The sequence below is a fragment of the Pan troglodytes genome, chromosome 21, assembly GCF_028858775.2.
Source record: "Pan troglodytes isolate AG18354 chromosome 21, NHGRI_mPanTro3-v2.0_pri, whole genome shotgun sequence".
Taxonomy (NCBI): Eukaryota; Metazoa; Chordata; class Mammalia; order Primates; family Hominidae; genus Pan; species Pan troglodytes.
Window position 1 is genome coordinate 42348555 of NC_072419.2, and position 14797 is coordinate 42363351.

The window sequence follows — 14797 nt, forward strand, 5'->3', positions numbered from 1 at the left end:
AGAAAGAGGCTTTTGTTTCATCAGCTCCTCCTGGTTTCCTCTCAAGGTAGCTACACACATGTGCACACACACACACACTCACACCCATTGGCCCCAGTTTGCATTTGTTACACACACACACTCTCACATCCCATTGGCCTCAGTTTGCTTTACACACACACACACACACACACACACCCCATTGGCCTCAATTTGCATTTGTCCCTATTCCAGGTTTAAAGGACCCTGAAATTTGAAGACTATCCACACATATCTACTTTCTGGATATCCACGGAGAGACCATGGGCTTTTTCATCAAGGAGGCCTGAGTTCAAATCCTTCTTCTATGTCTGATTCTCTCTGTGACCTTGGGCAAGTCACTTGTTCTTTTTTGACCTCAACTTCCTCATTTGAAAAGCAGGAACGGGAATGGTATGTGTACAACCTAGTGGTTTAGCTGGGCTCCAGACCCCAGCCGCAGTGTAGGGGTCTCAGCTCTGCCACTTATTCACTGCCTGGTCTTCAGTGAGTCATTTCATCCTTCTAGGTCTCAGTTTCCCCATCTTTGAATGGTGCTGCTACCTCTTGGACAGTTGTGATAAGGCACCTTGCTGAGCTGTTCACAGGCATCATCTCATTTAGTCCCCCCTATTAGCCCTGGGAGCAGACACTTTTACTCCTATTTTCCAAATGAGGAAGTAAAGTGACTTGCCCTGGGCCACATAAGTAGTAAGTGTTAGAACCAGAATTCAAACAGGTCTGAGTTACTCCAGAGCCTAAGCTCATAAACCACTGTGTGTTCTTCCTGTTCACCTGAGTTTCACATTTTACATGAAGTAGGAACACCTCATCCCACCTGGAGACTTACTGTTCTGAGTGTGTGAGTCCAGGGTGCCTGTAGCTTCTCCCTCCAAGTCTCCTGCCCCATTGCATACTAAGCCTGACCTGTGGTTGGAGCTCAAAGAAGATTGAGAAAAGTACTTACATACTTTGAGTGAATTACACCAGAACAGGATGTGAATGCTAAAAAGACCCCGAGGGAGGCCGGGCATGGTGGCTCATGCCTGTAATCCTAGCACTTTGGGAGGCCGAGGTGGGTGGATCACTTGAGGTCAGGAGTTTGAAACCAGCTTAGCCAACATGGTAAAACCTCGTCTCTACTAAAAATACAAAAAATTAGCCGGGCGTTGTGGCGCACGCCTGTAATCCCAGCTACTTGGGAGACTGAGATAGGAGAATCGTTTGAACCTGGGATGCGGAGGTTGCAGTGAGCAGAGATCGCACCATTGCACTCCAGCCTGGGCGACAGAGCGAGACTCTGTCTCAAAAAAAAAAAAAAAAAAGAGAAAAGAAAAGACTCCGAGGGATCACTGATTCCAACCATATTTATTTCACAGATGGGGAGACTGAAGCAAGGAAAGGCCAAGTGGACAGCAGGGGTATAACCATGGCACCTGAGGAGGCATCTGGAGGTTGGGGCCCCTGCTCTCCCTTCTCCCCATACACCTAGTCCACCAGCAAGTTCTGGGGATACCACCTTTTAAATACCTCTTGAGTCTGTCCACCTCTTTCTGTCTCTTCTGCAACCACCCTAGCCTAGGCCCTCGTCATATCTCTGCTGGATAATCACAACAACCTCCTAACTGATGTTCCTGCAGCTTCCCCTGCCCCTCTTCCGTCCTCTACCCTGTAAGCCAGTGGTTTCTCTTTGCTCTTACAATAAAGAGCGAATCTTCTCCTTGGCCTCCAAGGTCCTTCGCTGCCTGGCCCCTGCTGCCGCTTCAGGTGCATATTTGTTACTTTCTATTTTGCTTTCCGCCTTGTCACAAGGCCTTTTTGTTTAACAGGTTCAGCAACTTCCCTAAGGTGCCTCAGAGAGTCAAATGCCAGCCTCTCAATTTCCAGCACATGCTGGGCTCATGAACTCCTGTTCTGAGGAGCTAACGCTGTTTCCTCCCTCTAGGTGCCTGACTGACAGAAGTTCTTGCCCCCGGGGAGCTGGTGTGGACAGAGGAGGGGTGAGTGTTCTGGAGGCACAGACTTATTATTCTCCTTCTGCTGAGGTTGGACGAAGAGGTCTTCCAGGCCCTCGGGCTCTCGATTTTTGACATATTTGACTGCTGGGGAAGTGTGAGGCTTTGTCTACGCCACCTGTTTCTGGTGGCGCTGAAAACAGGGGCCATGCTGGGGACCCTCCCTGGTTTTGGCTTGTTTTGGGTTAGGGGCTGAAATGCATATTCATCAAGCTCTGTATTCAAAAACAGGCTTTGCCTCTATTGCTCATCCATGCCACCGTGGCTGGTGAAGGACGGTGCTGGGCCTGGAAGCTGCCCCGTGGCCCTTGCCTGCCTTTGCTTCGCCACTCCTAGGTCGTAGACTAGATTCAGGAGAGAGTGCTTTCATCCTGGCCCTGCCCGTTGACTGCTACATGACCTTCCTTTCTACTGGCCTCAGGGTCACATCAACCAACATTGGTGGATCAGGGGATGGGGGAAAGTAGGGTCAGACTAAATGACTTGTTTTCAAACTTTCCAGCAGGGAACTCTCCTTTTTCCATTGCACCCCAAAGAATCTCAATGTACAAAACAGCTAAAGGGGTTGCAGTGTGGGTTGGAGTTGGCGTGGGGCTGGCCAATTCCTCAGCCCCCAAACAATGCAACTGACCTTTTCTTGGCTTTATGGAAGACACTTTGGAAACCACTGGCCCGGGGCATGTCAAAGCTTCTTCCCAACTTGGAGGTGCTGTGACTCTGGCAGGGCGAGGGAGTAGAGAGGGAACTCAGCCAATGGAGTTACATTGATTGGGAAATTTCAAAGTAACATGCAAATGTCACTGTGATGTTATTAGTAAGGCACAATTGCCAGGGCTGTGATGTTGTCATTCTGGAGTCCTCTGGTTTTTAATTTTGGTTCAATGTGAAGTATCTTTGTACCCCTAGGGAAACTTTCCATTTGTGTGTGTGTGTGTACACATGTGTGTGCACCTGTAGGGAGCGGGAACTATGGGGAATGAAGTGTGGCTGAGCCAGGCTGGGACAGGTAGAATGAATGGTGGGCAGAGCTGGGAGCATGTTGCTCCTGGGGGTGGTGGGGGTAGGGGGTGGCTTTAGCTCGGTTAAAAGGAGCGATTTGGCTCCTTCCTACAGGGGCCCCATGGAGATCTCTGGGCAGGAAGCACCGGGAACAAGGAATCCTCTGTCCACAGCCACAGCACAGCCAAGACAGAGGACGTGGATTAGGAGTTCCCGGGAGGGAGCCTGCTCAGCCTTTCCCTGACATTTGGGCAAATGTGTGGGGAGATGCGGAGCTCAAGGTATGTGCGCATAGGGAAGGTGGGGCTCCGTTAAGGGGAGGTTGAGATCGGCTCATACATTTATTCCACACGTTCCTTAAGCTTCCTGAAGCCTTTCAAGGAGCCAAGCTCAGAAGCAGACAATTCTGTAGGAGTCAGAGCCAAGAAAGATGAGACTCTAGGTATTAACCACCATCAGTTTACTGAAGGAGACAGGAAATGTGAGAGATAATAGACTTTCACAGGCAGCTGGGTGCAGTCGGAGCTAGTTGGCCGTGTGTCTAGAGCCCCACATTCAAGTTCTTGCTCTACAGTAATGGTCTCATGACTTCCCCTTTCTGAACCCTCATTTCTCCTTCTGTAGAATGCAGATGAACACATCAGCCCTAGCTACTTCTCAATGCTTTTCTAAGTGTCAATTAGAATAGAGTTTTTCAAATCTCTTTGGGCAGCAGAAACCCATATTGTAAGCATTTGTAGCAGAACTTGTCTGGTTCTGGGGCAGTTTACCCAGAATTTTGCCCTCCTCGTGGCTTAGTTTCCTGGGTGCTTTTGGAGATACCTCTGCAAATTCCCAGGGCTCTAGGAAGCAGGGTCTAAAGACCACTGGGTCAGGGTATTCTTGAGAACATGCTTTGAAAACTGCCCGCTGCAACCCAGGTGATAGGGGTGGTGCCACATACACAAGAGTAGTTATAATACTGGCTTCTGCTTGGCCCTGCCCATGGACAGCACTGACCTTATCTTAGTTAGGGTCTATACAATTGGGCATGGCTTTTTTCCAGAAACCGTGACAAAAACTTAACTCAAAGTGGCTTTAAACCAAAAAATGACTTTAATGGATCCTGGGGCAGTTCATGGGACTGAAGAATGAAGAGTCAGGTTGACTCTCTCTCTGCCATCATTGCTTGTCTCTCCCTTTTAAGCTGTCCTGTGTCCCAGCTTAGCAATCCAAACAGAAAAGGGAGACTCTTTTTCTTCTAGAATCTGTATGTCAATCCAAGGGAAGGACTCTGAGTGGTTCAATCACTGTTGCTGGGAGGATAGGAATATTCTGAGTGGCCAGGTGTGGGTCAGGTGCCTACCTATGTAGCTAATGTAGGGGCAGAGCTAGCACCAGACACTGGGGGAGTAGAAGGCTGTTGGCAGACCACGAGAACATGCTAGGATATTAGTGGAGCCCTAGGTTGTAACAGCTCATAGGCCTGCAGGGGGCTGTAACTCCCCTCTTCAGTTATAGTAATGCAAATGCCAACAATAATAACAATAGCTAATGTGCATTGAATTACTCTCCCTGTACCAGGCATGTTCTATTGTTTTATGTGTATTCTTTCATTTAACTGTCATGACAGTCTTTGGGTAGGTCCTATTATTACTATTATTTCCCCATATTATCGATGAGGAAACTGAGGCCCTGTTAAGTTAAGGCCACACTTTGAGTAAGTAAGGGAGCTGGGTTTCAAGCCCAAGGTGTCTGGCTTCAGAGACCATGCTCTGACTATTGCATCTCCAGCCTCTGTTTGGTAGGCCAAGTGGCCATCTTGCCTTTGCTTGTATGCACGGAGCTCACGACTTACAGAGGCAGCCCAGGCCCAGGTTGCACTGCTCTGCCTGTTGGAAAGGGCTTCCCTATGCAGTGCACATGTCTACCTCCATACAAATCCATCCAGCCAGCATATGGCTGTGTGTTAGGTGTTTCAGGAGATGTCAAGACAAATCATCCATAAACCTGCCTGAACGGTCATCATCACAATAAGTCACATTACTTACATTGTGCCAGGCTCCATGCTGAACTCTTTATGTGCATTATCTCATTTAATTGCAACAACAGTCCAGGTGCTGTGGCTCACACCTGTAATCCCAGCACTTTGGGAGGCTGAGGCAGGTGGATCAATTGAGGTCGGGTGTTTGAGACTAGTCTGACCAACATGGTGAAACCCCGTCTCTACTAAAAATACAAAAATTAGCCAGGCGTGGTGGAGCACGCCTGTAATCCCAGCCACTCAGGAGGCTGAGACAGGAGAATTGCTTGAACTCGGGAGGTGGAGGTTGCAGTGAGTCGCAATCGTATGACTGCATTCCAGCCTGGGTGACAGAATAAGACTGTCTCAAAAATATAATAATAATAATAGTTGCAACAACAACTCCAGAAAGTAGGTTCTGTTATTGTCCCCATTTTCCAGGGGAAACTGAGGCTCAGAGGGAATAAGTGACTAAGAAACTGCAAAGCTGGTATTTGAGTTCAGGTCTGCCTAGCTCCAGAGCCTGTACTACAACCCAGTGCAGTCAGCTGCGTCCCCTAGAGGGGAATACATGTGTGCAGATGTGATTGTGACACAGTCAGCATGCAAATTGCCACTGAGAGGGACAGGAAAAATGCAACTGGAGTTTAGAGGAGAGAGGTCAGGGAAAGGGGGAGAAGGGGACATTTGATCTAAGTTGAGGGGAACTAGGATTTGGACATTCAGTTCAGGGAGGGATCTCCAGGAAGGTTTGGAAGAGAGAAGCAGGGGTAGTGAAGTTTGGGGAAACCAAAGAGCTGAGTTGGGGTGAGGATGAGGGGTGTTGTGGCCAGCTGTGCTTTCAGGCCCCACAGAAGGTGCCTCCTTCTTCCAGACTGTTCTCTTCTGAGACGTGAAGAGGTTTGATCTTCTCCAGGAGAGCTCAACACAGGTGCCCATTTCCTTCCTTTCCTCCTGATGTGAGGTGGGCAGGCCCTATCTGGAGGGTAGACAAGGCACCTGGGCACCAACAGCTGTCAGTGCTTCATTCCCTTCTTCCTGGTGGTGAATGGCAGGAAAAATGGTCCATTCCCCAGGGATCAGCACTTTCTCCAGACAGCACAGTGCTCCAGGCACCAGAATGGCTGGACTAGCCATTCAGGAGGGTTCTCCATGTCCTCCCTGGACAGCAGGCTGAAGCATATGCCTGTCACCCATGCAGGGGCTCCTTTCTCCTGTGCCCTCCCTTAGCTAATCTCATCCATTTGTCAGAAGGTGGATAATGCCCCCAGAGGCCTGGGCTCTGTCCCTAAAGTGCCTTTGGATTTTTCTCCAAACAACACAGGTGGGAAATTGGGGGAAGAGTATGATATAGTGCTAGGAGCTCTCTCAGTTTCAAAGGATAGAAGAATAGCAGTTATTTTTCTTGAGCTGGACTCACAGTGAGTCAGGGGTTTTATTACCCCATTTTGCAGATGAGGAAGTTGAGGTTCAGAGGAGGAAAATGATGACAAATGCAGTTGTCACATGAAATATGAATGGCTGTGCCATTGTCTGCTGAAGGAGGGACATAAGTGTGGAGAGTCAACATGGAAAACTGCCCCTTCCCTCCCCTGCTCTTGTCTACCAATTCCTCCTCCTGTGGCAGTGGCTCTGAAATGCTGACTCTGGCTACCCTAGCTGCTCTCCATCCTCTCTTCTACATGGTAGCAGATCATTCCTCCTGGATTGCTGCCTGCCTGAGAGCTGGAGGGGTGTTTCTGGGGGACCCAGGCCTCAGGAATGTTGCCCACGTAAGGTCCAGACATCCAGTATTTCTTCTGTGACTCTTACAGTCTCTGGAGTCCCTGGATTTCTCCAATCCTTCTTGAAGGAATTCCAGCATTTCTGTAAGGGGAAAAGAGGCAGAGGACAGAAGAATTCTTTCATAATTCTTCTGTCCTTAGGATCCTTCAACCCCATGGCCCTTATCACCTGGCTCACACTAGAACTAGAATCAAAGTCCTTCATATTCTTTTCTACAAAGGGCTTTTCAATTTATCATCTCATCTGATTTTCCTTGTAATCCTGAGAGATAAGGCAGGAAGGGTATAATTATCCCCATTTTGTGGGTGGGTTAACTGAGGCTCAGAGAAGGTAAGTAACTTCTCCAAGGTTACACAGATGATAGTGGCAGAGCAGGGCTAGAAGATAGAAGCCAGTGTCCAGGAATCCTGACCTTACTTCTCAGTGCCCAGTGCTGACAGCTACTGGGACAGCCTCTGGCTGGCCTCTTAGTCCCTCTCTACATCCAGGACTCCCTCTCTGGTTCAGCCCAGTGTGGGGGAGGAGTCATGTCCCCAGTTCAGACCTTCCAGGCTTCCTAAGGCCTCCAGAGTAAAGCCTCACTCACCACTTCTGTATTTGAGAGTTCCCCAAATCCAGTCCCAATCCACTGCTCTTGCCAATCTCAGCTAACATAACAGGCTAGTCTTTTCCTTCTGACAAAGTAGACAAGATTAGCCATTTGTTAGGGGGGCATCCCTCTGTGGGATGTTGGATGAATGGGTTTCAGCCTGCTTGCTGCTGAGGGAGTAGACAGGGAAACTGAGGCAAGGGTCAGCACAATCGCTGCATTCAGGACAGCTTAGAGAGGCAAGGCTAAGAAAAGGCTTGGACTGGACTAATACGATGGGCCGTTCCCCAGGAAAATCTACTGCTTTGTTTCATTAAATAAAACACAGATGGTGCGTGCCTATAATCCCAGCTACTTGGGAGGCTGAGGCAGGAGAATTGCTTGAACTGGGACCTGGGAGGTGGAGGTTGCAGTGAGCCAAGATCGAGCCACTGCACTCCAGCCTGGACTACAAGAACAAGACTCCATCTCAAAAAAAAAAAAAAAAAAAAGAAACATAGAGTGTACTGAGTGCCTATCTTTTGCTCTACTTCTATCCCAGAGAATATCTTCCAAGGGGCACCTTAAGCTTTGTCAGAAAAGTAGCACCTGGGCCAAACCAGAACCAGAGACCCAGGTTCCTAAGGAGCACTGGAGTTTACAGCTCAGCACTTGCCAGAACAACTGGGATTCTGGAATTAGTGATGATGATTGCACAACTCCATATGTAAATATACTCAAGAGGAGTGAATTGTATGCTGTAAAGTGGTACATTTTATGGCGTATGAATTATATCTCAATTTTTTAAAAAAAGAATACCTGGGATTATATTAGAGCATGCCCTGCACATGTAGGTGCTTAATAGATGCTTAATAGATATTTGTTGAATGAATGCATTAATGAATGTAAATTTATTTATTTATTTTACTTAAAAATTTTGTTTTGATATAAGAACATCTTATAAAGCACATTTGTTTGATCCTCACAGCAGCTGTAAGGAGGACTTAGGGCAAGAATAATGATCCCCATTTAACAGATAAAGAAACAGAGGCCTGGAAAGATGAAATGACTTACCTAGGGCAATTGAATTAGAGTTTTAGAGAGTTGAAATAAGTTTTTATGCTATCTTCTCCAGCCCTTGATTCATTAAGCAAACCTTAACCAAGCACTTCTCCTATAACTGAGCTATCCCTGAGATGCTGAGATACTGATATCAATGTGACAAGACCTCTCTCATTCCCCAGTAGTTGAGAGGGAGACTGGGATGAAGAACCAAGCACTGACATGACTAATCACACATGACTATGGTGTGATTAGTACTGAAGGGAGGTGGGCTCAGGGGCTGCAATGCCCAAAGGGGCTCTGGCCAGCCCTGGGGAGAGCAGGGTGACTGCCCTGGAGGCTGACAGCTGACTGGACCAGGAAGGATCAGAAAGATGGCCAAAAGAAAGGGCAAGGTGTGGCTGGGTGTGGTGGCTCACGCCTGTAATCCCAGCACTTTGGGAGGCTGAGGTGGGCAGATCGCTGGAGGTCAGTAGTTTGAGAACAGCCTGGCCAACATGTGAAACCCCATCTCCACTAAAAATACAAAAATTAGCCAGGTATGGTGGTGCACGCCTGTAATCCCAGCTACTCAGGAGGCTGAAGCAGGAGAATCGCTTGAACCTGGTAGAGTTGCAGAGAGTCGAGGTTGAGCCACTGCACCCCAGCCTGGGTGACAGAGCAAGACTCCATCTCGAAAGAAAGCAAGAAAGCAGGAAGGAAGGGAAGGGAAGCAGAGGGGAGAGGAGGGGAGGGGAGGGGAGAGGAGGGGAGGGGAGGGGAGAGGAGGGGAAAGGAGGGGAAGGGAAGGAAAGGGACAAGGTGGGCAGGGTAGGGTATCTTCATGTCAGTCCAGGGTGCCCTTGAATCCTGTGATGAGATTAGGGCTGGCTTTGATTCAGAAGAGCAGGAGGAGTCACTGATGAATTTTAAGCAGGCGAGGAACAATGCTAGATTGCCCACTGCCCTCCATCCAGGGCAAGCCCATTTCAGCCCTTTCTTCAATACCACTCTCCCTGCCCGCCCTCCTCCTCTGTACCCTCTGCGCTGGTCACACGGTGAGCCTGATAGAGGTGAACTTGAGCCCAGGGGTCCTCTCTCCCAGACCAAGCTAGTCCTTGCTTCATCACTCCAAGTAGCCCTCCTCAGTCTGAGTCCACCCCTGACATTGCTGTTCTGGCCTTCAGCTGATCACAGCTAGAAACTGTCGGTAACATTAGCACTAAGCGCTAATAACCATTAAAACAGATGACCATTTACCAAGCCCCTACCCTAAGCCAGGCATGATTATAAGTGATTCATTTCTGTATCACTTAAAGTCATTTAATCCTCATCCTAAGAAATGGGTTATAGTATAATCCTTAGTTGGCAGATCAGGAAACTGAGGCACGGAAAGGTGTCATAATTTGCCTAAGTGTTGGTGAAGCTGGGATTCAAAACCAGAGGCTGTGCTGAGTCTTATCCGCTGGACTGTAGAGCACACAGGAGGAAAAGGGCAGTCAGTCCAGCTGAAGACTGAGTGAGCAAAGAGGGACTGGTCCGGTGAACTTGGCAAACCACAGAAGCACACACAGGCCTTGAAGTCCATACATTCCATGTGACGGGCAATCTGCCTTTTGCCTTTGAATCTAGGATTTCTGAAGCTCTAGGCCAACCGTGTCCCTGTCTGTTTGATGTAGCCTGGCTGGAGCCTGAGCCCTGGACAACCAGATTCATATTTTCTCTCTCATCTGTTTCTCTTTCTCCTACCGACCACCCCAGTGCTTGGGCCTAGAAATGGATTCTGCCTCCAGCTGCTCCTCCACTGGGTCCTGATTTAGTCCGCAAATTTTTATTAAAGACTCCAATTTTATTGGAGTTCCTACCATACTCCAAACACTGTCCTATGTACTGGGATACAGAGGCACACATGGCAGGTAAACACATGCTATGGTCTGGATGTTAGTGTCCCCTTATAATTTATTTGTTGAGATCCTAACCGCCAAGGTAATGGTTTTAGGAGGTGGGGCCTTTGGGAGGTGATGAGGTTATGAGGGCTCCACCTTCACGAATGGGATTAATGTCCCTATAAAAGATCCCAGAGCCTTTGGTAGTTCATGAGCATGATGATTGGGTGTTCACGCATGGGTGTGAGATGTGCCGCCTTCAAACCTTGTTACAATGTACAATGTGAATGCATTACCTGTCTGACATGAAAAAAAAAAAAAAAGAGAGCGATCTCAGAGAGCTAGATTTCCTTTCTACCATATGATGACTAGAAGGAGCCATCTCTGAACCAGAAAGCAGCCCTCAGTAGACACGGAATCTGCTGGCACCCTGATCTTTGACTTCTCACAAAAATGTGAGAAACACATTTTTGTTGTTTATGAGCCACCCAGTTGATGGTGTTTAGTTATAGCAGCCCGAAAGCAGAACTTCATATCGTTCTCTGGCATTTCCCAAGGGGTAGTGACAAAGATGTCTCTTGGTTCCTCCATGGGATGCATGATTTTGAATTTGGAAAAATACCTCTGTTGCGGGAGGTAGCATGTGCTGGGAGCCCATGTGCTGGGGGTCAGGCTTGGGCTGTGATCCTTCTTCTTCTGTGGCCATGCTGGGTGACCTTAGGCTGGTTCTTGCCTCTCTCTGGTCCTCTTCCTCCCCATCTACCAAAAGGGGAGATGAGAACAGTCCCTGGCATTTGTGGGGCATTTCCTTGGCCTATGTGTCATGTGCTCACAGGAGCCCAGGCTGATTCCAAGGTCCCTTCCTTTCTAACGTTTGGTTCCTGGGTCTCACAGGCCCTGGAAGTGACCACTGGGCTGGGTAGCTCATCAGCTTCCCCACACTGAAGCCCGAGGGGTCTCCTGCTGGCTTCTCAGAGCTGACGGAACAGGTTCCAGCAAGGCAGACCCTGACACAGAAGCCAGACCTGTCCAGCAGGGACCCCATACACTGGTGGGTGTAACCTCTTATTATTTCCTCTGGGCAGGAAGTGGGGAAGGCTGGAATGGAGGTGGAGTGAGAGCAGACCTTCAAGGCCCCTGAAACTATGCACTTAACCTAGTCCTGCCTTGTGAAGGGTGGTGAAACCAAAGCCCGGGAAGGGCAGCTTTCCCCAAGACTTTGCCAGGTGTCACCAAACTATGCTGGAACCCAGATCTACTGATCCCTGCCTGCACAAGTGTGTCGTGTGCTCAGCTGTTCCTGGGCCTTGCTCACGGAGTAGGGGAGGGCAAAGGATAGAGCGTGTGTGCACCTGGCCAGGTGGAGAGTGGCCACATTTTATCCCGATGCTATGGTTGTGGGGGGAGAAGTGTCTCCATGTCATTTGTCATGTTTCCCTGCCTCCTGTCATGTTTCTCAGATAAGTTCCTGGGTCTCTTGCCCAACTGACGCAAACAGCCTATAGGTTGAGTGTCCAGAGGAGGGGGCGATGCAGAGGGCCGGCCTTTGTGCCAAATGGGGACAGGAGGCCTGGTGAGTCCTGCTGTACACCATTCCTGGTGGTGGAGCCGCTCAGCTGTGAGCGCCCATCCTTTCTCTGGGCAGTGGCCATGTGACCTAGGCTAGCAGGCCCTGGAAGAGCCTTTCTGTGTCCTTCCTGGTTCTTGGTGTCTACCGCCTCACCCACACCCCTGAAGCTCTGGGCTTTGCTACTCAGCTCTGGCACAGAGACTGGTTTGGCAGGTTTGGCCACACCCATGAGCAGTGCGACGGCTGGGAGCTGGGGTGGGGCAGGCCTGAGGAGGCAGTGCTGCCCTGTCCTTACCCCCATACCCCCAAATCCCAGCCTCACTTCTGCCGCCTTTTCTACCTTTCTCAAGGGAGGCTTCCTGGGAAACTGGAAGGCAGAAGCCACGCAGACTTCTAGTCCTGGTTCCACTGCTTACTCGGTATGTGGCCCTTGGCCAGCCCCTTTCCCTTCTTGGACCTCAGTTTCAGCACCTGTACAGTGGGGCTTTGGGCTCAGTGATCCTCAGACAGCCACGTTGTATGATTCTAGTTGGGGTTCTACCATTTTCTCTCCATCCCTGAACAAACGATAGCGCACTGACTGCCACAGGTTCCAGCTGGGTAAAATGAGTGCCTCGACCCTTGCTCGCTTCCTGGAGATGTCGATAGGATCAGCCAACATCCTAGCAAGCATCCAGTCTCCATGGGAAAGTTTTCTTTCTATAGTCTGGCCTGCCCTTATCTGGTTCACGCAGAAGGAGAGAGGATACCTAGAGATGGGGCTTTCTCTAGGCCCCCTCCCATGCTCCACTTACCCTGAGACCATAATTGACTGAGAACCAGGCTTTCTGAACGTCTCCGTGATCGGGGGGGAGGGGCAGAGGTAGAGAACAAGAATACAGAGGAAAGGCCCTCGCACTTGCTGCCTCCCGTTCCTCCCGACCTTCAGACCAGCCCAGGGTCTAGTTTGGGGGAAGAGGGGAAGGCAGAAAAATTCCACCACTGCTACAGGCCCCCTCTGTGACACTGGGAAAATTGTGTACTCTCGCTGCACCTCAGTTTCCCGATCTAACGAGGAAGACACATGTCTTCCAGATCACATGTCCTCAGAAAATTTAAGTTCTGGTTTTTTTGTTTGTTTGTTTGTTTTTGAGACAGAATCTCGCTCTGTTGCCTAGGCTAGAGTGCAGTGGCGCAATCTTGGCTCGCTGCAACCTCCGCCTCCTGGGTTCAAGTGATTCTCCTGCCTCAGCTTCCCAAGTAGCTGGTATTACAGGCATCCACCATCATACCTGGCTAATTTTTGTAGAGACAGGGTTTTGCCATATTGGCCAGGCTGGTCTCAAACACCTGACCTCAGGTGATCCACCCACCTTGGCTTCCCAAAGTGCTTGGATTATAGGAGTGAGCCACTGCGCTTGGGCAGAAAATTTAAGTTCTGACAATGTATAGGTCAGAAGAAGGAATGGGAGTTAGATGAAGAGGACATTCCCAGCCTGAGATGGGGGCTAGAGAGAGAAGAAAAAGGGAATTAACATTCAGTGAGCACCTATGTGCCAGTGCTATGCCAATTACTTTGCATACAATACATACACCATCTATATTCCCAAGTCTCCTTTCCAAGTGGCAGCCAGGGTGAACTTTGTAAAACACAAATTTGGCTGGGTGCAGTGGCCCACACCTGTAATCCCAGCACTTTGGGAGTCTGAGGCGGGCGGATCACGAAGTCAGGAGATGGAGACCATCCTGGCTAACATGGTGAAACCCCGTCTCTACTAAAAATACAAAAAAAAAAGAAATTAGCCGGGTGTAGTGGCGGGCGCCTGTAGTCCCAGCTACTCGGGAGGCTGAGGCAGGAGAATGGTGTGAACCCGGGATGCAGAGCTTGCAGTGAGCCGAGATCGCGCCACTGCACTCCAGCCTGGGCGACAGAGTGAGACTCCGTCTCAAAAAAACAAAACAAAACAAAACAAAAAACCCAAAAAACACAAATCTGACTATGTCACTCAGTGACTTTCCTCTGCCCTTAGAATAAAATCTAAATTCCTTACCATGGCGTTCAGAGCCCTGAGTGAGCCGGTCCCTGCCTCCCCCTTCCAGCCATCTATCTCTATTGGTCTCCATAGGTCATTGGAAATTATTCTATTGGTCATTTCCATCAGCCACAGGAGTCTTCTCTGTTCATTTAGCAAATTTATTCCAGTCTCAAGACCTTTACACATGCTTAGGTTCCCTCTGCTTAGAATTCTTTTCCTGGCTCTTTGCCGCCTTGGCTCCTTCTTATCCTTTACGTCGCAGTTTAATTTAGTCCTCCCACCCCCTGCACTGCTTTTTTCACCACCTCTTGATTCCTTCATAATGCTTATCACAATTTGTAGCTATTTGTCTTTTTCTTTTAATGTCATGTTCACTCTTGATTCCATGTGGCATGGCGCACAGTAGGTATTCAATAAGTATCTATTGGATGAATGAATGAATGAATTGTAAGGAAATGAGAGAGTGCTGGTTGAGTGCCTGGCATAGGGTATGGCTCTTAGGAGGTGCTCAATAAATCACAGCTTTTAGTGAGAACTGACATGGCAGAGAAAATAAATACCCAATGATAGATTGCATACATGGTGGGTAGGGGAGGCAGCGGGTAATTAAGATTGGAAAGTGATGCACTGGTGCCAGATCTTGGGGGTCCCTGATGCTCAGCCAAAGAGTTTAGACTTCCTGAAAGACAGTAGCTGGAAGTCATTGCTGGGCCATTAATGTAACTATAAAGCCCTACTTCTAAGATGTGGGCTCAGCCACTTTGCATACTCAAGGGGCTGTGCTGTATGGTAGTGGGGTTGCAGGGTTGGGGACAAACCCAGAGAGAGACAGGCTGGGAACCTTTCTGGTGTCATTCTCTGAGACAGGCTATTCCCACAGGCCCAGAAGGAGGGGACACAGTTAGGAGCATCCTGTGTT

The 14797-nt window shown here is 49.1% G+C and overlaps 1 protein-coding gene and 1 pseudogene across 14 annotated transcripts in view; both read left to right on the forward strand.

Moving 5' to 3' along the window:
- The window catches only part of EPB41L1 (erythrocyte membrane protein band 4.1 like 1), a 139877-nt gene that overhangs the window by 17770 nt on the left and 107310 nt on the right, over positions 1–14797 (forward strand). For 11 of the 14 annotated variants that reach the window (XM_063802892.1, XM_063802893.1, XM_016937830.3 and 8 more), the window contains exon 2: positions 1943–1997. The exons of 2 other annotated variants lie outside the window; for them this stretch is intronic. The gene's annotated coding sequence lies outside the window, so the exon portion shown is untranslated. Of the gene's footprint in view, positions 1–1328; positions 1998–14797 lie in introns of those variants that run through there. One more of the 14 variants, XM_054674703.2, reaches the window with a different exon arrangement.
- Positions 10489–10599, forward strand: LOC112206593 (small nucleolar RNA U13; annotated as a pseudogene).